The sequence below is a fragment of the Scyliorhinus canicula genome, chromosome 4 (assembly GCF_902713615.1).
Source record: "Scyliorhinus canicula chromosome 4, sScyCan1.1, whole genome shotgun sequence".
NCBI lineage: Eukaryota > Metazoa > Chordata > Chondrichthyes > Carcharhiniformes > Scyliorhinidae > Scyliorhinus > Scyliorhinus canicula.
The window spans coordinates 10318290-10345022 of record NC_052149.1 but is presented as its reverse complement, the minus strand read 5'-3'; the positions used below and the strand labels follow the sequence as shown (position 1 = coordinate 10345022).

The following is a 26733-nucleotide window of genomic DNA, read 5'->3' as shown; positions in this document are numbered from 1 at the left end:
ATTCACTGAGCAGGCAACATGGGGAGGTGGATTCACTGTGAACAGGCAACGTGGGGACGGGAAGTCACTGTGATCAAGTAACATGGGGAGGGGGAGTCACTGAACAGGCAACAAGGGGAGGGGGATTCACTGAACAGGCAACATGGGGAGGGGGAATCACTGTGAGCAGGCAACATGGGGAGGGGGAGTCACTATGAACAGGCAACATGGGGAGGGGGAACCATTGTGAGCAGGCAACATGGGGAGGGGGCGTCATTGTGAACAGGCAATATGGGGAGAGGGATTCACTGAACAGGCAACATGGGGAGGGGGCATCATTGTGAACAGGCAACACGGGGAGGGGGATTCACTGTGAACAGGCAACATGGGGAGGGGGAATCACTGTGAGCAGGCAATGTGGGGAGGGGGATTCACTGTGAGCAGGCAACGTGGGGAGGGGGCGTCATTGTGAGCAGGCAACATGGCGAGGGGGATTCACTGTGAACAGGCAACATGGGGAGGGGGATTCATTGTGAGCAGGCAACGTGGGGAGGGGGAGTCACTGAACAGGCAACATGGGGAGGGGGAGTCACTGTGAACAGGCAACATGGGGAGGGGGAGTCACTGTGAACAGGCAACATGGGGAGGGGGATTCATTGTGAGCATGCAACGTGGGGAGGGGGAGTCACTGAACAGGCAACATGGGGAGGGGGAGTCACTGTGAACAGGCAACATGGGGATGGGGAGTCACTGTGAACAGGCAACATGGGGAGGGGGATTCACTGTGAACAGGCAATATGGGGATGGGGAGTCACTGTGAACAGGCAACATGGCGAGGGGGATGCACTGTGAACAGGCAACATGGGGAGGGGGATTCACTGTGAACAGGCAACATGGGGATGGGGAGTCACTGTGAACAGGCAACATGGCGAGGGGGATTCACTGTGAACAGGCAACATGGGGAGGGGGATTCACTGTGAACAGGCAACATGGGGAGGGGGAGTCACTGTGAACAGGCAACATGGGGAGGGGATTCACTGTGAACAGGCAACATGGGGAGGGGGATTCACTGTGAACAGGCAACGTGGGGAGGGGGCGTTACTGTGAGCAGGCAACATGGGGAGGGGGAGTCCTCTGTGATCCTCAACTTTTACTGTTTAGCAATGATGTGAGTTTTAAAAAATACAGCCGGTGTGTTTGCTCGAAGCTGCCTCCCTTTTGCAACCTCTCTTGTCTATTATTTGCTCCTGATTAATGGTTTGGTTTCAGAAGAGAGTGAAAAATACCGGTGACCTTCCTTACAAGGGGAGAGAGAGTTCGACAGTTTCTCTGTCTGTTGCCAGAAGTTCATTTTTCAAAGCAGCACTCTCTCTCTCTGTCTGTCTTTTGTGTCATGTTCCTGAATTACACCAGTATCGAGATGACTAGGAATAGCCAGTCGGTGGGGGGGGGAAATCTTTTTTTAAAAATGTGTCAGTTCTGGTTGCCTTTTCCTCCCATTCTGGGCTGGATTCCTCCTTGGGGGGTAGACACAATCAGTTACATTCGATACAATTTCCCCAGTTGCAGTTACATTCGATACAATTTTCCCAGTTGCAGTTACATTCGATACAATTTCCCCAGTTGCTGTTTAGTTGCAAGGTGCAATTTACCAGTTCTGCGAATTGCTGAGATTTTGATTTGGGCTTTGGTTTGAGCCACGCATGTCGGAAAACTGCCGGTGAAAGGTTGGGATTTAGGAAGCGGGATCAGGAATGGAGTGAAATGAGTCGGGTTGCCTGTTACCGCTGGCGGCACAAACCTTTTAAAACGCAGCAAACAAGCCTCATCTTGCCTTTCTACGCATACAATGTAAAAGGAAGGCTTTCCTCTGCAGCCGGACTGTGTGAATGCAGCATGAGCTGACAGTCTGCGATGCCATTTCTCTCGCTTTTAAATGTTTATTACCCTCTTTGGCACTTGGGGGGCAACGATTGTACTGTGAGTGCGGTTTATGGCGAAGGGAACACTCGTAACTACTTGCTAATAGCGATCATCTGCAGATTACCTCTCCTTTTATTTTACACCCAATCCCATTTGGTGTTAAACCGGGCAGATGCAGAGGGCAAAAGCTAGGGACAAAACTGAATCGTCGTCACAATTCAACTGTTATTTTTTTGGTGTATGGGGGGGGTTCAGCTGTCGTTTCCAATCTCTGGGAGTATTCCTGTGTTAGGGAGAGAGAGACACAGCTTTGTTAGACAAGCAGCAGGGATTTTGAGTCAGGTTGTGGGGGGGGGGGGGGGGGGGGGGGGGGGGGATGTACATGTGCACTTAAAAATATAAATGTATATTTCTCTCTCCGGGGGAAACTCAATTCATTCCCCACCCCCACACACTTTTTGTGTCTCTAATTCTATTAACAATTGGATTGAAAAACCAAAGCAAGTTTGGTCGAAAAGTTAAGTTTTTCTCTCTTCCCTCCTCCCCCCCCCCCCCCCCTGAGATCTGCCTGATCTCAGTTGCTGCAAGAGGAATTTCACGTTACTCCTTAAACACTGTACTTCTATGCTTACAATTTTAAGCTTGGCCTGTTAAACTGAATGCATTTAGAGGGGTTTTTTTTTGGGGGGGGGGGGAAATCTGAGAATTGCAGTGCCTAGGAGGAGAAGCATCCATTAAATACTTGCCTCCATCCTCCACACCCACCCCCCCCCCCCCCCCAAAATTTATTTCCAGGCGAGTTGCTCCCACACCCCTTTTAACTGCCACCCGAGTTTCCTGTGCTGTATTTCATGGAGTGTTGCTTCAGCTTTGTAGGTAGTGGTTTGCTGTTCAGCTGTCGCACAGATCTGCCAGTGATAATTAACTGCACAGGATAAAGGACTCCCTCTCAGCATTAGTCTATGCAAAAGATTGCATTTTGACCAGAGAACTCATCCAGCCACTGTGAGTCTATGGGCGTCCTTTTATTGTCTTCTACTCGTTTCATTGTCTTATATTAATTTTATTTTTCTCTCCACCACGCCCTCGTTGGGGCGCTCCTCAAAACCCGTCTCTTCGACCAACCTGTCCTAATATCTCCTCACGTGCTCCACGTCAAATTACATCCCTCTGAAGTGCCCTGGGATGTTCAAAGTGCTATATAAATGCAAGCCAATTTGCGGTATAATCATTCTGCTCCTCTGTCAGCACAGTGAGTTCAGCCATTGGGTGTGCTCATCTAAGCAGAGCAAGAAAGATACGTCTCTCTTCTCCCCCCCCCTCCCCCCACACACCACCTCGTCTTTGGGCTGAGCTCGTTGTTCTGGGCTCAGCCAGTGGCAGAGACGCCAGCGTCCTCTCTGAGCATCCCTGGGTTGGGGTGAGGCGAATTGGCCAAGGGTGGGGTCGGTGGGGTGTGGTGGTTCCTACTCCTCATCACCTGGTCCTGCGAGAAAAGTGCGTTTGAGGTTTGTGCTCAGCTACGACGCGGTGGCTGCGGGGCGGCATGAGAGTTGCGAGGCACGGCCGCTTTGGACGGAGTGCGGGCAACGCAGAGTGCAGTTGTTGACCGCTACCGAATGCTGGAAAGACTGACCGCCTTAGAGAGAGAGAGAGCAAAGCCATGAGAACAGTGAGAGGACAACATTAATCGATGAGGAGCACTTGCTGCTGAGTACGACGGATGCTCGCTGGGTCCCCGTAAGTAACGTACTCTAGCGTAAAGTCGGAGTGTCTATTGAGGGGTGCAAGCTGGCAGTGGTTAGGATTAGGTTAAATACGAGGTTAAATACGAGGTTAAAAGTGGTCACTTTTTCTTCCTCAAAAGAAAAGGTGAGTTGGTAGCAGCTGAACAATTTGGCAAACCTTTTTGTCTTCCGAACATGATTCCAGCCTGCAAACGGTCATATTTTAACAGTTTGGATTCCAAATGATAAATAATTTAGAATGGTTTCCTGAAAGCAATGCAATCAATTGGAACTCAAGGATGATCTTTTTGTTTTGTTGTTGTCCTCACGTCAGCATTGTAAATTTGACATTGAAAGTGACCGTTTTATTTCTCCCTCCCAAGTTCTGGCTGAATTCATTTATTGACCATTTTTCTGTTGCAAAATGAAGAATCGTGAAGTCTTCATCTTTTCGTCACTGATCTGCAGCCAATTCTGCAGGGGGGGGGGGGGGGTGTCCGGCGTCCGGCAAAGCTTTAACAAAGCCCGGTGTTGCTTATGTGTTCGCGACATTCGAGAGACAGAAGCAAAGTGTCGAGTAATGGCACCTCGAACCATCCTGCTAATAAAGCTGTAAGAAATTTATAACTTACTTTCAGTAGCATATTGTTCAGAAATAGTAATCTTCAATCATGACTTGAAACTCAATGCATCGCCAACTATGATTAATAAGCCACTGTGTGATTTGGAGGGTCTGGTGAAACAACAGAATTGCCGCCGCCGTGTACATATTTTTAAGATTCCCCCTCCCTATGACCGATTTGCTTCAAGGCTTTTGTAATGTGTCTGCAAGCAGTCTATCTACGCAACCTTGTTATTTACAATGTGTGAGCTTTTTTTTGAAAAAAGCCGAGAGGTTTGCTAATGACGCCTCAACTATTTGTGAGCGAGCGAGAGAGGCTAAAGAAATCTGATGGCTTTCTGCCACCCTGCAGTTAAAACTGCAGCCTCCAGTCAAAGTGGCAGTTGGGTCGAGCAGTAAACCTTTTTTATGTGTTTAGTTTTTTTTTGGGGTGGGGGGTGTGGGGGGGGGGGGGGGGGGGTGTTGGCTGACTGTTTTACCCGGGTCACCTTGTACGCGGAGCTGGAAGCTTTGCGTCCGCAGAACCGTCGTGCTTTCAGCGCGTCGGTTGGGGTGGGGGGGAGCGGAGAACTGCGGTTGAACTTTAGTGAGCGTTTAGCTGGTTTTGTGAGGGTAGAGAGTTGGAATGATTTACCCAGCCACCTGCCAGGCAGCAGAACCGCGCGCGGGCGAAACCGTGCCCCAGTCGCCCTTTCTATCATCTGCTCCAACAAATGGATCTAAGCAGGACAAAAGGGGAAAGGTTTAGCATGAGTGAAAATTATATTTTTAAATATCGCCAGGAAAAGCGAAATGCTATAAGTGTGAAGTGAAAATGCTGGAGATGCCCAGCAGCAAGTCAGGCAGCAGCGTCCGTGAAGAGGGGGAAAATAAACGCTAACGGCTCAATTCGCCAGTCCTTTATCAGAAAGCTCCAATTGGTGTTCTGAGATAGGATTTGTGAGCTGTGTGTTGTAAAATTGGGTGAGGTTTTATTCTTCAGTAGCAGATTTCAATGCAGTGGGAGTGAGGAAAATTAGTATTAGCCTTTCACATGGTTTTCACGAATGGGCTCGTGATACATATATTACGTGGAATAACATTGATTCCACAGCAGAGAAATGGGCCATTCAGCCTGACCATGTTTACACTCCATATATGCCAACTTAATTCATTCCCCCCCCCTTTCAGCATAACCGTCTGTCCCATCTGCCTTTGTACGTTAACCTAGCTTTTCCATCATGTTTCATCGATTTGTACTTATGGTAACGGGTCCACAGTCTTTTTTTGAAATTTAGTGTACCCAATTAATTTTTTCCAATTAAGAGGCAATTTAGCCTGGCCAATCCACCTATCCTGCACATCTTTGGGTTGTGGGGGGCGAAACCCACGCAAACACAGGGAGAATGTGCAAACTCCACACGGACAGTGACCCAGAACCGCGATCGAACCTGGTATCTCGGCGCCGTGAGGCTGCAGGGCAAACCCACTGCGCCACCGTGCTGCCCTGTGGGTCCACATTCTTAATGCTCAGAGCACTAAATATATAATGAAATATACCATCATTCTATATGGTTTATTCAACTGGTGGGGTGGGGTTGAGTGGCGGGAAACCTCAGTAAAATGGATGTAACTCTTTTCTTACTTTGCTGTTGCCTCGAGAGGGTCTCTGGCCTGACGAGCATGAGGTGGAAACATTGATTACCGCGTCAATTTGAGATGATGAATTGAAAACCAAAGCGCGATGTATTCAAGAAGCTTTGTGACAAGTTAGGACTATCTATCTGCTAGCAGTAGATCAGAGACCATTCATTTTCACCATTTCGGACTGGTACGTGTGGGGGAAGGGGTGGGGGGAAGATGCATTCAAACAAAAGTGTCGAAATGGTGACTGCGTGGCACTCCGTGACGTGTGTGCATGTTCCAGTGTCAGTACATGTGCCTGGTTTTTGCGGTGGGTTGTGTTAGCGTTGTTGTTTGCATGTTTGTCGCGTGGGTGTGTGTCAGTCAATATGTTCAGTCAGTGTGGGCATCTCGGGCAACAGGATCAGAAGATGACAAACGAGAGGCAGCAGAGCTTGCCGGGGTCACCGAGTCAACCTGACGAAATGATCAAGGGAGCCGACAAGAGAGTAAAGGACAAATGTCACTCTAAGTGGAGATGTTTAAATCAAGCTTTGGTCCTGGGGGTGAACTTTATTTCTGTTTGAGCCCGGATGCGAGGTCTCGCTCTACCCAGCCGTGGCATTAATCACTATTTGACAAGAAACCCTGTGTTGAACAAGATAGGCCCCCATTGGTCCTGTCAGTCGTTTTCCTCAAGTCCTGTCTGACTATATAATGTTTACATTAAAATCCACATCAGGGGGTTCAGCCTTTTACACTTTTTTGTTTTACAGTTTTAGTAATGTGCAGCTACCCTCAAACCAGTTATTTTCAGGCAGCCTTAACACATTTGTGCTGGGACGGCCTCACTTAAACAGAGCGCCAGGACTTCCAAAGTGTCGCTCTCCACTTCTTTCCGCACATGTGTCTCAAATAAGACATGGAATCTAGCCAAATGTGGGCCCTGGCCTTTATCAGAGGCACCCGTTTTATACGAGAAAGGCAGCTCCCAACAGCCTAACTTCAGAAATATACTGTTAAACGGGTTTATCAAAGACCCATCTGTCTAGCTGCTTGCCAGGTCCAAAGGAGCTGGACGTTAATGTGGTTTCTTGACCAAATTCACCGAGTGTCAGCTTGAGAGCAGTCTCATTGGGTCAGGCAGACCTTGAAACTGAGCTCCAAAGGGGTACAGTTGAACTCGGTCTCTGTGTTTACCAAACAGCATTCAACATGTCAGATTATAGCTGCTTTTGCTCCTGGCACACTCGATTCATGGGGCTGTAAAGCAAGATGCTCCGAATTCAGCTCACAGCCTTGCAGAACCATGGCCTGGGCATGTTAATTGGTTCATGTCACATTGCTTTGCATTTAACGAAGGTGCTGACCCATTTCCAATGAACAGGTCAGTGGTTGAAAACAGCAGATAGAGAAATTGCTTGTGTGTGACTGCGTGCTTGCATGTGTCTGACGGTGTGTGTGACTGTGCATGTGCGACTGCAGCCGTGCATGGTTCTGTGTGTGTGACTGCGGCTGTGCGTGCGTGTGACTGCGGCTGTGCGTGTACATCCAACTGCAGCCGTGCATGTGCGCGCGACTGCAGCCGTGCATGTGCGTGCGACTGCAGCCGTGCATGCGTGTGCGACTGCAGCCGTGCATGTGCGTGCAACTGCAGCTGTTCGTGTGACTGCGGCTGTGAATGTGCTTGTGCATTCGTGACAACTCCATTCCAAGCATGTGCGTTAACCTTTACTCTTGAATGCCTGCACAATGAGATTGCCCTGCCTTTGTGTTGCTGGCACCATGCTGACGGTATTTTAACTTTGGGATAATTGTCCTGTACCGTGTCACTCTGTCTAACCCTTAAAAACTTGTTCCTGCATTGAACAGTAAACAGTGGCATCTTGTGGTCTATGTTGGATCATGATCCTTAATCACTTTGTATTTTTGTGGTTGCTGATTTTTCTGAAAATGAGGGGTTCCTGTTGGACTGCAGTTAAATCCTTTTGTAACATGGCTTGGCATCCTTCTGGAGGAGGTCTCTAATCCTTGGCGTGTGGTTAATCTGAGGGTTGACGGCGATGGGATTTAAATACAATTAAGGGGCTAAAATGGAGCAAAGTGATATCCCAATAGGGGTCTTTAAAAGTACAAAGGGGTCTGATAGTGTAGGCGTAGAGATGATGTGTTCACTTGCCTGGGCGAACAAGACGATGGACCGTAAATGTAAGATTGCCCTTAGTAAATCTAACAAGAAATTCAGGACAAACCTTCACTCTAGAGGGCGGTGAGAATGTGGAATTCTCAGCAGAGGCAGACAACATGGATGCCTTTGAGAGGGATCCTAAATAAGAACAGCGGGGGAGATAGAAAGATGGTGTTTATGAAGTAGGGTTACAGGAGGGTTCTGTGGATTATTAACACCCATACTAGACCAGTTGGACTGAATTACCTGCTATGTACTTCTGCGCTGTACGCCTCTGCTTAATGCTGTTCACCTTGTGCTGTGGCATTTGTGCCGAATTCCTTCTGTCAACCGTTTTGGGAAAAGGTATAATTTTTGTGTGTTGACGGATTGAAGACCAAAACCTTGTGAATCGAAAGGTTTGCTGCGGCTACAATTTGGCTGCACATCAACCCAAGTATGAAGTCAGACCGCGCGACAGGGCTAAAAGACCGAACTTTCTTAAAAAACAGAAAGTTTCCAATCCAGATAACATGACAATGGAGTAAAGCTCCCCACTTGTTGCTGTTGGGCAGTAGAGTTTAAAAAAAGAAATAACAAAATTAGCTCCAGGCGTAGAGTACCAGGGAGAAAGGTTGTGATCTTTAGCGGGTAAGCGTTGACTTTTTTTACTGCAGCTTCTTGATGGGGCAGGGTAGTGAGGGCAATTGTAGAGTTCCTAATGGCTGCGGGTTTGAGTGGGCACGGCCTAATTCTGCTCTCGACTGTGAGTCTATAATTGGCGCTGAATGGTCACCCTCCCTCAGAACGGCCGAGCAGTGAAGGGCAGCGCGGAGAATGAAAATGTCAGTCTCGCAGTACATTGAAGCACTTTGTTTTAGGGGGCTTGGCATCAATTCGCGAGGCGCTGGAAGGAGAGAGAGATTTACTCTGCGTCTTAACTGATTGACCTTGGTAGCCTGTCGCTGCCGACATTGGCTGTCGCTAAAAAAAAACTTAAAAAGAACTCACCATTTCTTAATTATTAAGTTTCATTGGTCCATTTCATGTTAGGGTGTGGGGTTGAAGGGGGGGGGGCAAAGCTTTCTTTTGCTTGCTACAGTAAAACCCTTTGTCAAGAATGCTTTTAATGATATTTGCTACCGGTCCCACGCAAAGGAAATCTCACTCTGTTGTTAGAAGGCCTGCTACACAAACTTCATCCCACAAATGCTAACCACCACATCCCACCCGTGTCCCCCTAGGCAAATTGTTTTGTATTCCGAAATTTAAAAAAAATAAATTTTGAGTACCCAATTATTTTTTTCCAATTAAGGGGCAATTTAGCGTGGCCAATCCACCTACCCTGCACATCTTTGGGTCGTGGGGGTGAAACCCACGCAAACATGGGGAGAATGTGCAAACTCCACACGGACAGTGCCCCAGAGCGGAATCGAACCTGGGACCTCGGCGCCGTGAGACAGCAGGGCTAACCCATGGCGCCATCGTGCTGCCCTTGTATTCCGAAATAAATGTTTTTGTGAGGGGCCTGTATGGCACGATGAGAGAGCAGAGTGGTTGCGGAGGGGGGTGGGGTTGAGGATGGGGTTGGGATGTGGGTGGGGGGAGTGAGGGGTGGGTGCTGTATCCCTTCCTCAAATCCGGGTCCCAACCTGGGTTGTTGACCTGAATTGTCCTGCTCCTTTTAAAAAAAAAAATTAAAATTCACTGTCCGGTCCATCTCTTGTGTCCGGATTGGGTCGGAGCTCAGCCGAGAATTAAGAGGAAGGCATTCGCTCCGACTGACCCGAGCTTTAGATGGCCTCTTCACCTTGCGAACGCAGGAGGAGAATAAAATGAGGGTTTATTGATTTGCCTCCCAGTCTTTTCATTGTGTTTTTGTGGTGCAAAGTTTACAGCGAAAGCAGATGCAGCATTTGACATGCAAGGAATCAGAAGCCAGAACTCCTGAGCACAAACTGAATCCACAGGGTCGGCATCAAGTAAAACCCTCTCCCCTTTTGTCATTCCTGAATGTGGGAATCAGACCCTCCCCCCACGTAGAATTCTCAGAATGACCTGCCGATGGATTCCCTCAGTTTGCCATTCCTTGACCTCTGTTTGAGGGGCGTTACAAATTGATTTGAGGGACAGGACTGGAGGGATGGCAGGCTCAAGGATTTAGCTCCAGAACCTGTCGAGTGGTGCATTTTTTCCCCCCATGGTCCTGTGCTCATAAAGGATTTGCCTTGCCACACATCCCGCTCTTTGTCATTATTGAAAAAAATGCAGCGCTCTATCCGATCTGGATCTCACCCGTCAACTTGTTTTAACCCTAGTGCTGGCCCAGAGGGAAGAGGTGTCAATAAACGGCATCAACATGCAAAAATAAACCTGCCCTTTGAATCTATTCTGTCGATACCTGTTTTTCGTACAATTCAAAGAAAAAGCATTCCCTGCCTATGGTAACTCCTCACCCTTTGTGTGTGTGTGTGTGTATGTGTGTGTGTACGCGTGTGTCTCTCTCTTTCCCTTCGATCTTGTTTTTAGTGCAGCATTTCCATCCCCTCCCTTTCCCTCATGATTCTGCGTTTTACGGAGTCAAACCATTCTCGTAAGGCAGCTGCACTCGTGAGGTTACTGTCACTAAATTTACAAGTGTTTTTTAGATTCACTGAAAATTCTCTACAGGATTGGGGTGAAGATTGTTGGGGGTGGTTGGTGGCGGTGGGGGTGCTTTTTGTTGAGTATGGTATTGTGTGCAGCCTCAGTAATGTGTTCTAAGTAGGTCAATTTGGCGACGGGAATACTGTTTCATTGAAAATGCTGAGCAAAGTACAGAGTGGAGTCTGCAGACGTTTGCTCGCCTGGCCTTGTACCGGACTGCGTCTGCGGTCTTTGCAGGTCAATTATATATATATATATTTTTTTCCTTTAAGTCGTGTTTATGGCAGTTCAAGAGACCAAACACAGGCTGGGGTTATCCATCAAAAACAAATATGATTAAGAGAAGCTTGGGATGGATTTATGAACGCGGGATTGTGCCATACACATTTATTGGAATGTTTATCCCCCTCGAGGCTGAGCTAAGTTATTATGGGGGGTAATCCAACCGATATTAGATACCTTGACTTTGACACACAGCGCCTCGCGAAAAACTGGCACTGAAGGTGAAAGCTTGTGAACTCTCAAAGTGCCGCCATTGACTGACATCTGGCTAGGCGGCTAAGGGATAGTTTGAAGCATTGTAGTCATTATTGTTCAATTTTCTCCTTTCCTTCTGCGGCGCAGTTCCATTTGCACTAGTTGTCCTCCATCACCGTGCCCTGGTGTGGCCATCACTGATGTGTCATGCGTTCAGACAGTAAGGGCTATTTGCCCTTGGGAGGCATTAAGCAAAGTGTGAGCCTGGCATCCATCCGCGCGCTTACCTCCCACTGGCCATCATTTGATGGTGATTGCAGGGCGAAGATGGATGGGCAATGAAATCCGCAAAGGTTTCCCTTCCGGGCAGCCGGTGGCTCTGCTGAGCGCCAATGCGGAGAGGCAGGGCAGGGATGGGATCGTGGTACCTTGACGGCGGAACGGGCTGTCAACATCCTCCTTGGGGAGCAGCCATTCTGGGTGAGGTAACCGTGGTTTCAGGAGATGAGAGGGTGGACCAGTTGCTGCATGAACGCACCTGGAATGGGCAACGGCGAACATCGAAGCCAGTAAACTCCTGAGGTACCACCTGGAGTTTGGGGCTGATATAATTTGGCGTCCGTTCTGAATTTTATGGTCAGACTGACAATAATGGATGCCTTTGTGCTATCAGAAAAGCAAATCTGGGGCAGCACGATGGCGCAGTGGTTCGCAATACAGCCTCACGGCGCCAAGGTCCTAGGTTCGATCCCGGCTCTGGGTAACTGTCCGTGTGGAGTTTGCACATTTTCCCCGTGTTTGCATGGGTTTCGCCCCCACAACCCAAAAGATGTGTAGGGTAGGTGGATCGGCTCCGCTAAATTGCCCCTTAATTGGAAAAATGAATTGGGTACTCTAAATTTATAAAAGAAAACAGCAAATCTGTGCACTGAGCCTTCAGCTAGCTCTCTGCTCTTGTGCAGTGTTGAAATCAGTGAAATCTTTCCTACTGTTAACGTGTCTGTAAATGCAGGTTAGGTGCTTTTGCTGGTCGAGGTGTACGAAGGGATTTTTGGCAAAGGGAGATATGTGGAGTTAGGTCATGGGTCACCCGTGGTCTAATTGAGTGGGCGGAACAGGCTCAAGGGGCAGAATGGCCTCCTCCTGTTCCTGTGTAATTTGCAGCATCTCTCTTTAGCCCTGAGGTGACACTGCGGAGCCCTGGGCTAAGAATGCCTGACATGTCCATCCGACATTCCTCACTCTGCTATTTTCAGAGAGCCAGCCACCCTTGTGTTTTAGGCAGGTTAACACCTCCACTAAAATAGCAGAGAAAAATGTCATGCAAACACATCAAATATTGACAGCCTGTTATCCCACCGTGTAATTTCAAGGCCTTTGCCACAATGGCACAACTAAACAGAGGCAAGACCTATAATCAGCCATGAGCTATGTGATAGGAAACTGGAAGAACTGCATTTTTATCCTGATCGCTTCCAGCAGACCATTCGGATGCCCAAACTACCCTGCCGCTTGATTCCATTTGCATTAATGCCAAGCGAGTGAGCAATGCTGTTAAGGAAATGCACATGAATAACAAGAGCTAAAAAGCTGTGCGCTATCTAATTCGGGCTTCCTGACGAAATGTAAGAGAATCACTTTCTCTTTGGAGCCCCTGCAGCATTAAACCGAGCAGAGCCCAGCGAGTAGTCAGACATCTCAGTTGGCGATGCGCAAGGATGAGGGTGGGCGAGAGATTGAGGATCTCCACGCTGCTTAGCAGGGCCCTGCATTTTTTGGTGGTGCCTTGACTGGCTGGAAAAGACGGGGAAGAGTAGGACCAATATTGCAGTAAGGTGTGCACGCAGGGAGCTCGAAGAGGGTAAAGGTGACGTTTAGGTTTATGCGAGTGTTCTGGTTGAGTTGCTTGTTTTTGGTGATTTTGTGTACCGTGATGGTTGGGTTTGAAACTGCCATGCCTACTTTTCGTGTTTGTTACCTGGTCATTGTGAAATGCAGCAGTTGGATGAGAGGGGCAGCAGCGTCCCTTCCAGATACTAGTCGAGAGGAGTTGCTTTTTGGAAGGACACAGATGAGCATTCGGCATGTTTTGTTTCTCAAACTGGCCCACTGAACCGCTCGGTTTTCCTGTTTATTTGCCACGGGGCAGTTTCGAAACCGGTGGATGGGTTCTGGGCAATGCTCCCTAACTGGCCAACACTCGGGTAGCCGCACTGGCCTAATAATCTAGGGATTACACGAGTGCACCATTGTTCCAGAATTTGAATTCAGCTTTAGAAATCTGGGAAATAGAATGACTAGCCTTTGCAGAAATGACCGCATATGAAATTCCATAAAAAAACCAACAGCCCATTGGTGTGTGTTCGGGAAGGACGTCTGTCCACCTTACTGGGCCCAGCCTGTATGTGTGACCCATCTCCTGACGCAACCTGGCAAACCACTCGGGTACGCCAAACCTGCAGGTTTATCAGGATTGAATTGATATCAAAAACTTTAAAAATACATCTGCTGCGAAGTCTTTCCATGACATTGCTTATGACGCTTCTGGTGGCTCTTTGTTTTGCAATAATCGGAGTAGTTTTATTGTAATATACCCTGTAAATGCACAATGTAGTATACTGTGCTCTGATTTATTGCATTCATGGTATGTGAACGCCATTTCGGAGGGGCAGTTGAGAGCCAGTCACATTGGGCAGCACGGTGGCGCAGTGGTTAGCACTGGGACTACAGCGCTGAGGTCCCGGGTTCGAATCCCGGCCCTGGGTCACTGTCCGTGTGGAGTTTGCACATTCTCTCCCAGTCTGCGTGGGTTTCACCCCCACAACCCAAAAGATGTGCTGGTTAGGTGGATTGGCCATGCTAAATTGCCACTTAATTGGAAAAACATTATTAGGTACTCAAAATTTATATTAAAAACAAAAAGAGTCCGTCACATTGCTAATGGGGTATGGAGTCATGTGGAGGCCAGGCCGGGATAGGAAGCCAGATTTCCTTCCCTAAAGGACATGAGTGAACCAGATGGGTTTTCACGACAATCCTTGATGGTTTCACGGTCACCATAACTGAGACTAGCAGGTCTTTTTATTTGAATTGAATTTAAGTTTTACCATCTGCCATGGTGGCATTTGAGGCCTTGTTCCTAAGGCATTAGTCCCAGGCCTCTGGCTCACTAATCTAGTGACATCGTCACTATGCCACCAGCTCCCCGAAGTGGGGCAGAGTAGTGTTTAAGGTGGCTTAATACTTTTAAGACCACAAACTCTAGTAACTTTAAATCCGTGGGTCGGTTAGACGTTGATGGCTGTTGAAGCGGAGGAATATGAAGATTAGCGATGTCTTGAGTGAAAATTCTCTCTTTTTTTCCTGACTGAGATGAGAAATGTGTTCAATTGGCTCTTGTGAACTCTGGATAGCTGTCGATGCTCAGTTGTTCATTATGTTCAAGACGCAGACCAGTCGGCTGTTGGGTACTCAAGGGGAATGAAGGGATATGGGAGTGGTGTGGGAAGGTGTAATTGAGGTCGAAGATTATCCAGATGGCCTACCTCTGCTGCTATTTCATATGAACAAAACAAATTAATGCTTGGCAACTCTGGCTTTCAGAGGCCGTCCAAGCGGGAGGGTTCTGTTTAAGGCGAAGGGTCTGAAATCATGGTCTGGCCTACATGCGATTCCAGACCCACACAGTGATGCGGTGGACTCTTAACTGCTCCCCCCCCCCTACTGAAATGGTCGAACAAGCCACTCAGTTCAAGGGCAACTAGGGATGGGCAACAAATGCTGGCCGAGCCAGTGATGCCCACATTGCAAAAGCAAATTTAAAGAAGGTCCCCTCTGGAATTAGAAAGTTGTGGGACAATCTTATCGAAGCCGACTCTGCAGTACAGTGTTGAGGGAGTGCTGCACTGTCGGAGGCACTACCTTTTAGACACGACGTTGAACCTAGGCCCTATTGGGCTTCTCAGGTAAGAGATCCCGCAGACTGAGTTTGTCAAAGAGGAGGGTGTACCTCTGGTGCCGTGGCCAATATTACTCCCTCGGACCATGGGAATAAACATAAACAAGACAGCAATATGATAAAAACGTCAATTTTTAAATATTGAAACGCGCACTTTTTTTTTTGAAAAAAAAAATTCTCCAATTTAAGTCCTACCCCAGCCTTGGCCCAGTCTATCACTGCAATCTCCTCCGACCTTGCATCCTATCCAGAATCGTTCTATGCTCCGACACTGGTCTGCTAGGCATCCCATTATTGACGCTAGGATTCCATTCTCTTTCGCTCCCTCACCCCATCTGCCTCCCCTCTTTACGAAATCTTCTCAAAACCCAACTTCCCAACCAGGTTTTTTTTTGGATCGATGCTTTGGCTGTCGACGTGCACTCGATGGGCAGATAAGGCCTTGGCTGAATGTCTCTCTCGAAAGGCAGATTCTTTGGCAGTGCAGCACTCCCTCCGAAGTGTGGCCGAGATCTTGTGCGCGTCTCCCCGAGTTGGATGTGCCGTGTTGCCCCACCGACCCGAGGCTGAGGCCGCTCAGTTCTGGCACAAAATGAAACCGTCCCAACAGCTCTGAAACCTTGCCAGTCTTCAGCTGCTTGGCCTCTGCGTGTTGGAATTTACTCAAAACCTACCTGTCCAGGCCAATCTCATGGTCACCTCACCAAATGTTTCAATATGTGGCTCAGGATAAAAAAAAGTGTTTGACAATCCGCTTTTTTGGGATATCGTCACCACATTGAAAGTACTTTAGAAATGCAAGCGCTTACATTTGGAATGCAATGGTTACGTGCCTGGCTCTATCACTGAACTCTCAGCAAGCAGGCGGTGTGACTAATTGTATCTTGAAGTCACTCAGCAGCTGCTGCTGATTGCGCTCGCTGCCGAGGAGCAAAGAATGAGCCGACAGCCATTAGCGTCCTAAAATTGTCCTCGCCCGCCTGAAGCCAGTGGAGAGACGGTCATTACCCTCAGTTTTGTTTTGTGTTTTGAAGTCTTAATGGCTTGCTTTGTTGTCGCCGATAAGATCTCGGCTGCTCGGAGGCAGCTATTGTGCGGCAGGCGGGCGCTGACGCTCAGTGTTGATGAAGGCTCGGCTCTTAAGGTCACATGGTGGGGCGACCTCTAACCTTTGGAGCAGACCCCAACAGAGGAGATACTTATGATGCTACAAATTGAGCTTGATGCATTAGTTCCTTCTCGCTGACAGTAATTTGCCTTGCATCATCGCTAAAGATTGCATTCTTGTGCAGCAGGCTGAATGTGGACCAGCCCTTCAGTATTGCTGATCGCTAGAAGGAGTAAATGCAGACTTTTAAAAATTGTTTTGCTTGGCACAGTGCATAAAATGGCTTGTGTTCTTTAGATGTGTTTGTTTTGAGTGATAACCACAACGCTGATTCTCGTGAAGGTTGGGGCTGGGGAAACGACTTAGATATCCTGCCATTTTGCTGCAGTGTTTTCAATCTGTGTTCTCTGAGATTGTCTCATTGCTGGGGGTCTGAACGCATTCATCATTGAAGGAAATGGACATCAAGCTGAACCTTTTATGTTCTGTGCCTCTTGTTTTAAAACATGCGTATTGTTGCTTCTGAAGGCACATTGACCATCGGTTGCCCTCCTCGACACCAGCCTTGCCGTTTTGCTATTTCCCCATCCAAATGGACATTCTTCCTGCGTGCAACTAGACTGTTGCAGGGGGCTGGAAGCCTAATTGACTTTGGAGGGGGAGAACAGCAGAGGTGGAGCTGATTCACAGCCTCGTGTTCGAATGGGACTGAAGGGTCATAAGTGAGGTTGCAAATGATCGTTGGCAGTGGTCGTTGGCAGAAGTTGTGCGATTAAGTTTCCTCTGGATGGGGCTTCCTTTCCGGGGCTGGTTTAGCACAGGGCTAAATCGCTGGCTTTGAAAGCAGACCAAGGCAGGCCAGTAGCGTGGGTTCAATTCCCCTACCAACCTCCCCGAACAGGCACTGGAATGTGGCGACTAGGGGCTTTTCACAGTAACTTCATTTGAAGCCTACTTGTGACAATAAGTGATTTTCATTCATTCATTTGCATTGGGGAGGGGGGGGGGGGTTGCCATGTCTGGTCTCTGAATGTGGGTGTCAGGTTGGCAGAGATTCTGGAGGCTTGTGCCATATTGCCAGTGCTTCCAATCCTCTGTGAATGTACTGGCAAGAGAGGGACAACCCTAACTTGCCCATTCCACAACAACCTGCCACACACTTATGCCAGTGCCTGCTTAGGTTCAGTAGGTATGCAGAAGGCTGTGGCTCCGAGTTCTTTTCGTGAAATTTAGAGTACCCAATTTTTTTTTCCAATTAAGGGGCAATTTAGCGTGGTCAATCCACGTAACTTGCACATCTTTGGGTTGTGGGGGTGAAACCCACGGAGACACAGGGAGAATGTGCGAACACCACACGGACGGTGACCCAGGGCCGGGATTCAAACCCAGATCCTCAGCACCGCAGTCCCAGTGCTAACCACTGCCCCACCCTGCTGCCAAGTTCCACTCTTGAGTACAAAGGCTGACTCTCCAGGGCAGTGATGAAAGGCCGTCCTTTGGATGAGCCGTTAAAACTAAATCCTGTTCTTCCCTCTTGGGTGGATGTAAAGGTTTCTATGGCATTGTCTTTCAAAACAGCAGGGGAGTTCTCCCCAGTGCTCTGGCCAATATTTATGCCTCACACGGAAACAGATTATCTGCTTGTTATCACGTTGCTGTTTGTGGGAGCTTCCTGTGAGCAAATTGGCTGCTGCGTTTCCAACATTAGGCCATAATATGTAGGAGCAGAAGTAGGCCGGTCGGCCCTACAAGCCTGTCCCACCACCATTCGATGAGATGATGACTGACCTGAGGTGATACTCCTCAACTCCACTTTCCGGCCTTATCCCCGCAACCCTCTATTCCCTTACTGATTAAAAAAAGTCTATCTCAGCCGTGAACATATTTAACAATCCAGCCTCTCCATCCCTCTGCAGTAAAGAATTCCACAGATTCACTACCCTCCGGAGTAAAGGGCGAGCCTTACTCTGCAATTATGCCCTCTGGGCCTAGCCTCTCCCACAAAGGGAAACAACCTCTCAGCATTCATCCTGTCAAATCCCCTGAGAATATAACAGCGACTACACTTCAAAAGTACTTTGGCTGTAAAGTTCGATGGGATGCCCAGAGATCTTGGATGGTGCTATAGAAATGCAAGTCTTTTTTTTTTTGCAAAGCATCACAAGCCTTTCTTGTTCCGTATGGAAAATAATGGGAATTAACCAGGAGGACGGGATGGGTGGGGGTACATGGGTGAGCCTGGGGGTCATTTTCTTTTCTCTTGTGGCTGGTACTGACGTAAATTCTAATACCAAAAAAATGAGTGAGGTCGGTCATCTTAGCTCAGGGCATTAAATATGTGAGCTGTTGGACTGTATAGTGTTCCGAGTCCTGTGACTGCAATGTGTCAGCTGTGTGGGATTGACTTCAACCATTGATGTCCATGGTTTTTAAGAAAAATATTTTTATTCCAATTTTCAACATTTTACAACAACAAAAAAATCGCACCCAACATATAAAAATCCCCAGCCAATAAGAACCCCCTCCCCAACTGCCTCGCTCACAGCACTTCCTCCAACAACGAAGAGGCAGGCGCTATCGAGATGGTCGGAAAGACCTTTCTCGCAAAGTCCCACACCTGCATGTACCGGAAACTCTCGTTCCACGCCAGCCCAATCTTCTCATTCAATTCCTCCAAACTCGCAAACCGCTCTCCTTGAAAAAGATCCTGGGTGGTATCCCCCCCCCCCCCCCCCCCCCCCCCCCCACGCCGGGTGGGAGAATTGCCGGGGAGCCGCGCGAGTCGCACCAAGCCACCCCGACATCCGCACGCGATTATCCCACCATACCCCCCCCCCCCGAAATCAGCACAGCGAGAATCGCGCTGGGCCGCTCGGAGAAACGCCGCAAACGGCGAGCGGCGATTCTCCTGCCTGAATGGGCCGAGCGAAAAAAATGACAGTCCCGCCGGCGCCATTCGCCCCTGGTCGCTGCTGGCGGGAACAGGGGGCTCCGATGGGGTCAGACCCACGATTGGGGCCCACCAATCGGCGGGCCAGCCTCCCCCCCCCTCCCCCCCCCCCCGGCCTACTTCCTTCCCCGGCCGGCCCCCGAACCCCGATGCCATATTGGTGAGGGGCCGGCGCATGTAAGAAGTTTCACGTGCATGCGCAGGAATGAGCTGCCCCAACTGCACATGCGCGGGTTGGCGCGGTGCTCATTTGACACTGCGTAAGGAGGCTCCAGCGCCGTGCTGGCCCCCCTGTGGGGAAGGAATAGGTCATGCCTGGGCCCTGTGCGCGCCGTGGTGAAACGCGAGAATCTCGCCCCCTTTATCTCCCTGATCCCCTTCTCCTCCCAGATCCCCTTCTCCTCCCATCCCCGGAGCCTCGCATCCATCCTGCCCGGCTCAAAATCCGTGATTCCCTCTGATTGGCATCCCCCTCGACCCTGCTCCCAACCTAAAATGCACCCGGAACAGCCTCCAAATCGTCAGCGTGGCCACCATCACCGGACTTCCCTGGAGCCAATGGGAGCGGCGCCGTTGCCAGTGCCCGCAACCCTGGCCTCCTACACAAACCAGCCTCCATCCTTGCCCACAAAGCCTCCAGCTCCCTATTCCAACCTCATACCTTCTGCGCATTCGCCGCCCAGTAATAATACATAAAATTTGGGATGCATCCCCCCCCCCCCCCCCCGCCCCGACTGCCGTCCTCTTTGCATTGATGTGCGTGGTTACGAGTAAGTAGCAAATGGCTGATGAATTTGAGGTTTCGATTTTTTTCCCTCGTCTTTCAAGGGTATTTGTGGAATATGATACTGTAATTGTAAAAAATGATTCCATCGATTTCATTAATTCAAGCTCATTAAGTAATCTGCGTCACTCTATCACACACAGCTCATTTCAAGATATATATGATGAGAAAATGTGAAACTTAAAATTACACCAAAATTCAGTCCTCGGAGGGGAAACTCATTTGCAAATCAACCTGAAGCTAAATGTTGAACCGCAACTACATTTTCATTATCCACAATTACTCATTGCTGCTTATTAACAAGTCATTTTAGTGAACATTGAGAATTGCCATAATGTTCCTCATTTGGCAGCATGCATTTGCCCGTTGATAATGGCAACCTCGATGGGGGAAGGGAAGGTTTGATCTGTTCCGGAATAGCTTTCCAGAACCTTGCTCCATTCCTGGGAGGCAGCCCATTGCAGGAGGTGACAGTTTATTGGATAAGAGGCCAAGACCACGTTCCATCAGCTCCTTTAGGTGGACGTGAAAGATCGCATGGGACTAGTTGGAAAAGGACATTGAGGCCTCTGGACAAATGTTCCTCTCTCTATCAACGTCACCCAAACTAGACACTCATCTCACTCTGCCAGAAGATGCAAGCAGCAACGTCTACTGCATTTAATTGTACAGCTGCAATCCCAGCCTTTCAAGTTGACTTATTGCATAGGAAGCGCTTTGAGACATCGGTGAGAGTCATGAGGAGGCAGCGTGTAAGCACCGCGCTCTCCCTGACTACGCAGCCCTGAATTTGATCATCCCACATATTTACAAATGACTTGTTTCCTTATCTGCTAATACTTCAGTGTGACTCAGTGCTTTTCGTTGCTTAATGTGAAGTGCCCTACATTTAGTTTCATTCCACTGCTGATTTATCACCTTGTTTATGTGACTGCTTCCAGTATCGGTGATTCAAAGTCTTGAGTAGGGAGGCTCACTAGCTGGCCCAAAATCCCTAATCATCGGCCTGAGGGTTTTTACGCTGTGGTAGGATGGTGTCTTACCACAAATCAGCAAAGGCTGATGGGATAATTACAGTGTGATGTCAACTGACCGCATATCTCTGCAGGTTCTTCTTATCTGTGGGAGGTTGAAGACGAGCCAAAGCAGTGATAGTAAAATGGAGTGTGAAATAAGAACATAAGAACTAGGAGCAGGAATAGGCCATCTGGCCCCTCGAGCCTGCTCCGCCATTCAATGAGATCATGGCTGATCTTTTGTGGACTCAGCTCCACTTTCCCTTCCGAACCCCATAACCCTTTATTCCTTCATTCTTCAAAAAACTATCTATCTTTATCTTGAAAACATTTAATGAAGGAGCCTCAACTGCTTCACTGGGCAGGGAATTCCATAGATTCACAATCCTTTGGGTGAAGAAGTTCCTCCTAAACTCAGTCCTAAATCTACTTCCCCTTATTTTGAGGCTATGCTCCCTCGTTCTGCTTTCACCCGCCAGTAGAAACAACCTCCCCGCATCTATTCTATCTAATCCCTTCATAATTTTATATGCTTTCCTGCTTCTACCCTGCTCTTGAGTCAAACTTTCTTTTTGTTAAAAGCAGTGTTTCAAGTGATTCACTGGGAACCTGTATTGAACTGTCTCAGTTGGGTAGCCCTCTTGACCAAAGGTTTGGGTAGCACAAGTGGTTAGCACTGTGGCTTCACAGCACCAGGGTCCTAGGTTCGATTCCCCGCTGGGTCACTGTCTGTGCGGAGTCTGCACATTCTCCCCGTGTCTGCGTGGGTTCCGGTTTCCTCCCACAGTCCAAAGACATGCAGGTTAGGTGGATTGGCCATGATAAATAGCCCTTAGTGACCAAAAAGGTTAGGAGGGGTTCTTGGGTTACGGGGATAGGGTGGAAATGAGGGCTTAAGTGCAGACTCGATGGGCCGAATGACCTCCTTCTGCATTGCCTGTTCTATGTACTATGTGAGTTCAAAATGCATTCCGGGACCCATGCAGAATGCTGGAGGAGTGCAAGTTTTTTTGGGACACCGTGTGTTACCCTGTTCTTAGTAATATTGCTTTATGGGATGAATATTAGCTGGGACACTGGGGATAGCTCCCCTGTTTATTGACAAAGTGCTGTGGGAGCCTCTCACCTCCACCCAAGCGGACGCACACAGGGTCTCAGTTTAACATCTCGTCCAAAAGATTGCCCCTGTGACAGTCCAACTCTCCCTCCGTATTTCATTGGACTGCCGGCCTTGACTGTGAGCTTGGGTCTGTGGAGTAAAGCCATAGATGAGAAATGTTGGTCTGACGCGTAGCCACGGACCACGGTGGTAAGCTGATATCGCCATGTCCCCCTGCTCGGAACCCTGATTCAGCAGCTTTACGCTTATTTGGAAGGCCTTTGTTTCGGTGTTATTCTGCACAGCAGGCCAACCAATTATCTTACTGCTTTTCAGCAGCTTGTACAAAGGATATTTCTGTAACACACGCTGAGAATATTACTCGCGTCAATTATACTTCGGGGATTACATTTTGCAGATATACATAAAATTCTGCAGCGTGGAACAGATTGAGTGCAATCCATAGCTTTGTCTCAATAACAGTAACAAGACATCGTGCCCTGTGTAACCCTGCACTCTGCCTTTATGTCAGACAAATGTAATTGCAAAATTGTTAAAAATTCATTTTCCGTGCCCAGTGCAATCTTTCCCATACTTTCTGGGTCTTTAGCTGACATGTTGAACAAACAGAACTGATCCCTGCCTCCTACAATTGAATGTGTCTTTACCTAAATTACCAAGTATGGGGTTATTGAGCCTGAGCCGTATTCGAGTCACAGAAGTAATGCGATCTCTTGATTTTACTTTCATGACACACCTGATGTATTCTTTACAAAACAGCATAGAAACAGGCCCTTCGGCTAAAACAACTCTGTACTGCTGTTCGTTTTTATTCATCCGTGGGATCTGGGCGGTCCTGGCTCGACCAGCATTTGTTGCCCACTCCTCGTTGCCTTTGACAATGTGGTGGCTCCTGAACGGCTGCAGTATATGAGCTGTAGGTATACCTGCCATTCTACTCGAGAGGGAATTCCAGGATACTGACCCAGCGACAATGAAGGGACGGCGATGTACTTACAAGTTGGGATGGTGAGTGGCTTTGGGGGGAATTTCCAGGTGGTGGTGTTTCCATGTGTCCTTTTCCCTTGTCCGTCTGGATGCTAGTGGTCATGGCTTTATGCACCACTCACTGTGTTCCTCATATACCCTTCTCCCTCTTTGTTAATCTAGCTTCACCTTAAATTAATCTGTTCAATTCACCTCAACTGCTCCACGATGGATTCGAACCACTTTTGAGGTAAATAGGTTTCTTCTGAATTCTTGATTGGATTTAACTTTTATATTTATGGCCTTCTAGTTTTGGTCTTTATTATTATTTCTATTATTTATTTATTTATTCTACTATTATTTCGACCCCAACGCCCCCCCCCCTTTTTTTTGAACCCCATAATTTTCAAAACATCCAATGGATCATCCCACAGACTTCCCTTTTTGCGGGAAGAAGACCCTTTGCCATTAGCTCGTAGCCACCTGCCAAAATCCATCAGTTCTGATATTAATGCTGACATAATGCTGAAGGTAAACGAATGTTCGCACGACCAAAAATAAACTCCGGTGAAAATTCTGCATCGCTTTCTATTTCCCAAGCGGCAGACAAGCTCTCTATCCATTTACATGTAAATTCAGATGGAGAATAATAATCTTTTTAAACAAGGTTCTGATGGCTCCTTTTCCCCAGGTTTCAATCGTTTGGTCAGAATTGTCCATTTTCCAGGCTAAGGGTGAGGTTTTCTCACCTTTCCTGTCTGCAGGAAAGTGCGGTAGCACAGTGGTTAGCACGGTGGCTTCACAGTGTCAGGGACCTGGGTTCGATACCCAGCCGGGTCACTGTCTGTGCGGAGTCTGCACGTTGTCCCCGTGTCTGCGTGGGTTTCCTCCGGGTGCTCCGGTTTCCTCCCAATAGTCCTGAAAGACGTGCTTGTTAGGTGAATTGGATATTCTGAATTCTCCCTCCGTGTACCCGAACAGGTGCCGGAATGTAGCGACTCGGGGATTTTCACAGTAACTTCATTGCAGTGTTAATGTAAGCCTACTTGTGACACTAATAAAGATGATTATTATTATTCTGATCCCGCTGTATTCGACCCGCGGCTGTGAGGTGGGTAAACCCTACAAAAGCCAGTTGCCCCGCCGCGACCACCGTGCGAAGACCCGCCACTTGGGGGCCGGAAAATTCCGGTTCAAGTCTGGTGGCGGGTGGAATGGTCCACAAATTTCCCGCTGATCGGCGGGGCAGGTTCTTGTGCCCAATCTTGGGTTCCTGTCCGCCATGATGCCTGCCGCTGGCATTGTTACAGTTTAACAGAAGTAGAAGTGCATTATTTTTAGGGGGTGGGGGGAAGAGAAAAGATCCTGCTTCAATCATCCCGTAAATTCGCACTCGGTTTGGTGGATTTGTTCCTGATTTCTAGGGACTTTCCCGGGCAAGCGACCTCAAACCCTACACCTTAAGAGGCAGGCTAGTCCAGATAGGCTGATTGCTCAATGTTCTGGTCCCACACGGGGTGTCGACAGATAACAGCGATGGACGCAATCTCTCCCTCTCTCTTTGTGTTGACTTGGTTTTATTATCACCAGACAGTGATACCCTGGTTCATGGTCCACTGAAGCTACTGATAGAATAAGCTTTCCACACGCCGGGCATTAGGGTGGTGCAGGACGATAATGTTTGGGGGAGGGGAGCGAGAAAGGAGAATTTGCAAAATAAACAATAAAGAGCAAAGCTTTCCCAACTTGAAGCCAAGATGTGTCGAAACCATTGGGTGCCATCTCTGTTGGAAAACAATGTCCTCAGCGAGTCGGTCCGACCAGTTTCCCAATCCTGCGGGATTGCAATCTTGGAAGCTTTAATAATTGAAGGTCAATCGCCTGGATACGGCTGAGAAAAATCAATTTTAAAGAAGCAAATTTGTGTGTTCCTGTCAGTCCAGGGCGAAACATCCCATTTGATTGGCACCCCATCTGCTACCTTGAACATTCACTCCTCCGCCACTCGCATGCAGTGCCAGCAGGGTGTAGCATCTACAAGGTGCACTCCAGCAACTAGCCCAAGACCGTTTTGTTTGCATCTTCCAAATTTGCGACCTCTGCCGTCTAAAAGGACAAGGGCACCGAGTGCATGCGAATGCCGCCACCTGCAAGTTCCCTTCCGTATGACTCATCGTCCTAGCTTGGAACTACATCCACATTCCTTCACTGTTGCTGGGTCAAAATCCTGGAAACGTTTCCTAACGGCCCCACAAGATGCACCTACACCAGATGCAGGACAGACTTTTAAGAAGGCAGACCTCCACCACTACTCAAGGGCAATTACGGACATGCACTTAAATGCTGGCTTTGTCGGCAATGCCAATGTCTGAAGAATGATTGAAAACATTTTAATGAAAACAAAATGGGCCTTTTACTGGATGGGTGATTGGAGGGTGGACAATATGTGAGTTAGACTGAGTAAAACAGGCTCCTTCTAGCCAGACTGAGATAGAAAATTACGCTGGAGGATGTGCCTAACTTTTTGTAAGATGGGCTTGACAGATTGCTGATATAGAATGGAATGATACAGCACAGAAGGTGGCCATTCAGCCCATCTTGGCTGTGCTGTCCCTTTGAAAGAGCTATCCAATTCATCCCATTCTCCCGCTCTTTCCCCATAAACATAGAACATAGAACATAGAACGATACAGCGCAGTACAGGCCCTTCGGCCCTCGATGTTGCACCGACATGGAAAAAATCTAAAGGCCATCTAACCTACACTATGCCCTTATCATCCATATGCTTATCCAATAAATTTTTAAATGCCCTCAATGTTGGCATGTTCACTACTGTTGCAGGTAGGGCATTCCACGGCCTCACCACTCTTTGCGTAAAAAACCCACCTCTGACCTCTGTCCTATATCTATTACCCCTCAATTTAAGGCTATGTCCCCTCGTGCTAGCCACCTCCATCCGCGGGAGAAGGCTCTCAATGTCCACCCTATCTAACCCTCTGATCATTTTGTATGCCTCTATTAAGTCACCTCTTAACCTTCTTCTCTCTAACGAAAACAACCTCAAGTCCATCAGCCTTTCCTCATAAGATTTTCCCTCCATACCAGGCAACATCCTGGTAAATCTCCTCTGCACCCGTTCCAAAGCTTCCACGTCCTTCCTATAATGAGGCGACCAGAACTGTACGCAATACTCCAAATGCGGCCGTACTAGAGTTTTGTACAACTGCAACATGACCTCATGGCTCCGGAACTCAATCCCTCTACCAATAAAGGCCAACACACCATAGGCCTTCTTCACAACCCTATCAACCTGGGTGGCAACTTTCAGGGATCTATGTACATGGACACCGAGATCCCTCTGCTCATCCACACTACCAAGAATTTTACCATTAGCCAAATATTCCGCATTTCTGTTATTCTTTCCAAAGTGAATCACCTCACACTTCTCCACATTAAACTCCATTTGCCACCTCTCAGCCCAGCTCTGCAGCTTATCTATGTCCCTCTGTAACCTGCAACATCCTTCCGCACTGTCTACAACTCCACCGACTTTAGTGTCGTCTGCAAATTTACTCACCCATCCTTCTGCGCCCTCCTCTAGGTCATTTATAAAATGACAAACAGCAACGGCCCCAGAACAGATCCTTGTGGTACGCCACTCGTAACTGAACTCCATTCTGAACATTTC

At 48.2% G+C, this 26733-nt stretch overlaps 1 protein-coding gene and 1 long non-coding RNA gene across 39 annotated transcripts in view; one reads left to right on the top strand and one right to left on the bottom strand.

Moving 5' to 3' along the window:
* Nucleotides 1–22231, bottom strand: part of LOC119964351 — a 59947-nt gene extending 37716 nt beyond the window's left edge. The window contains exon 1 of the long non-coding RNA XR_005460290.1: nt 22086–22231. This is a non-coding gene — a long non-coding RNA (uncharacterized LOC119964351). The remainder of the gene's footprint in view (nt 1–22085) is intronic.
* Nucleotides 1–26733, top strand: part of adgrl2a (adhesion G protein-coupled receptor L2a) — a 683083-nt gene that overhangs the window by 285915 nt on the left and 370435 nt on the right. The window lies entirely within an intron of this gene.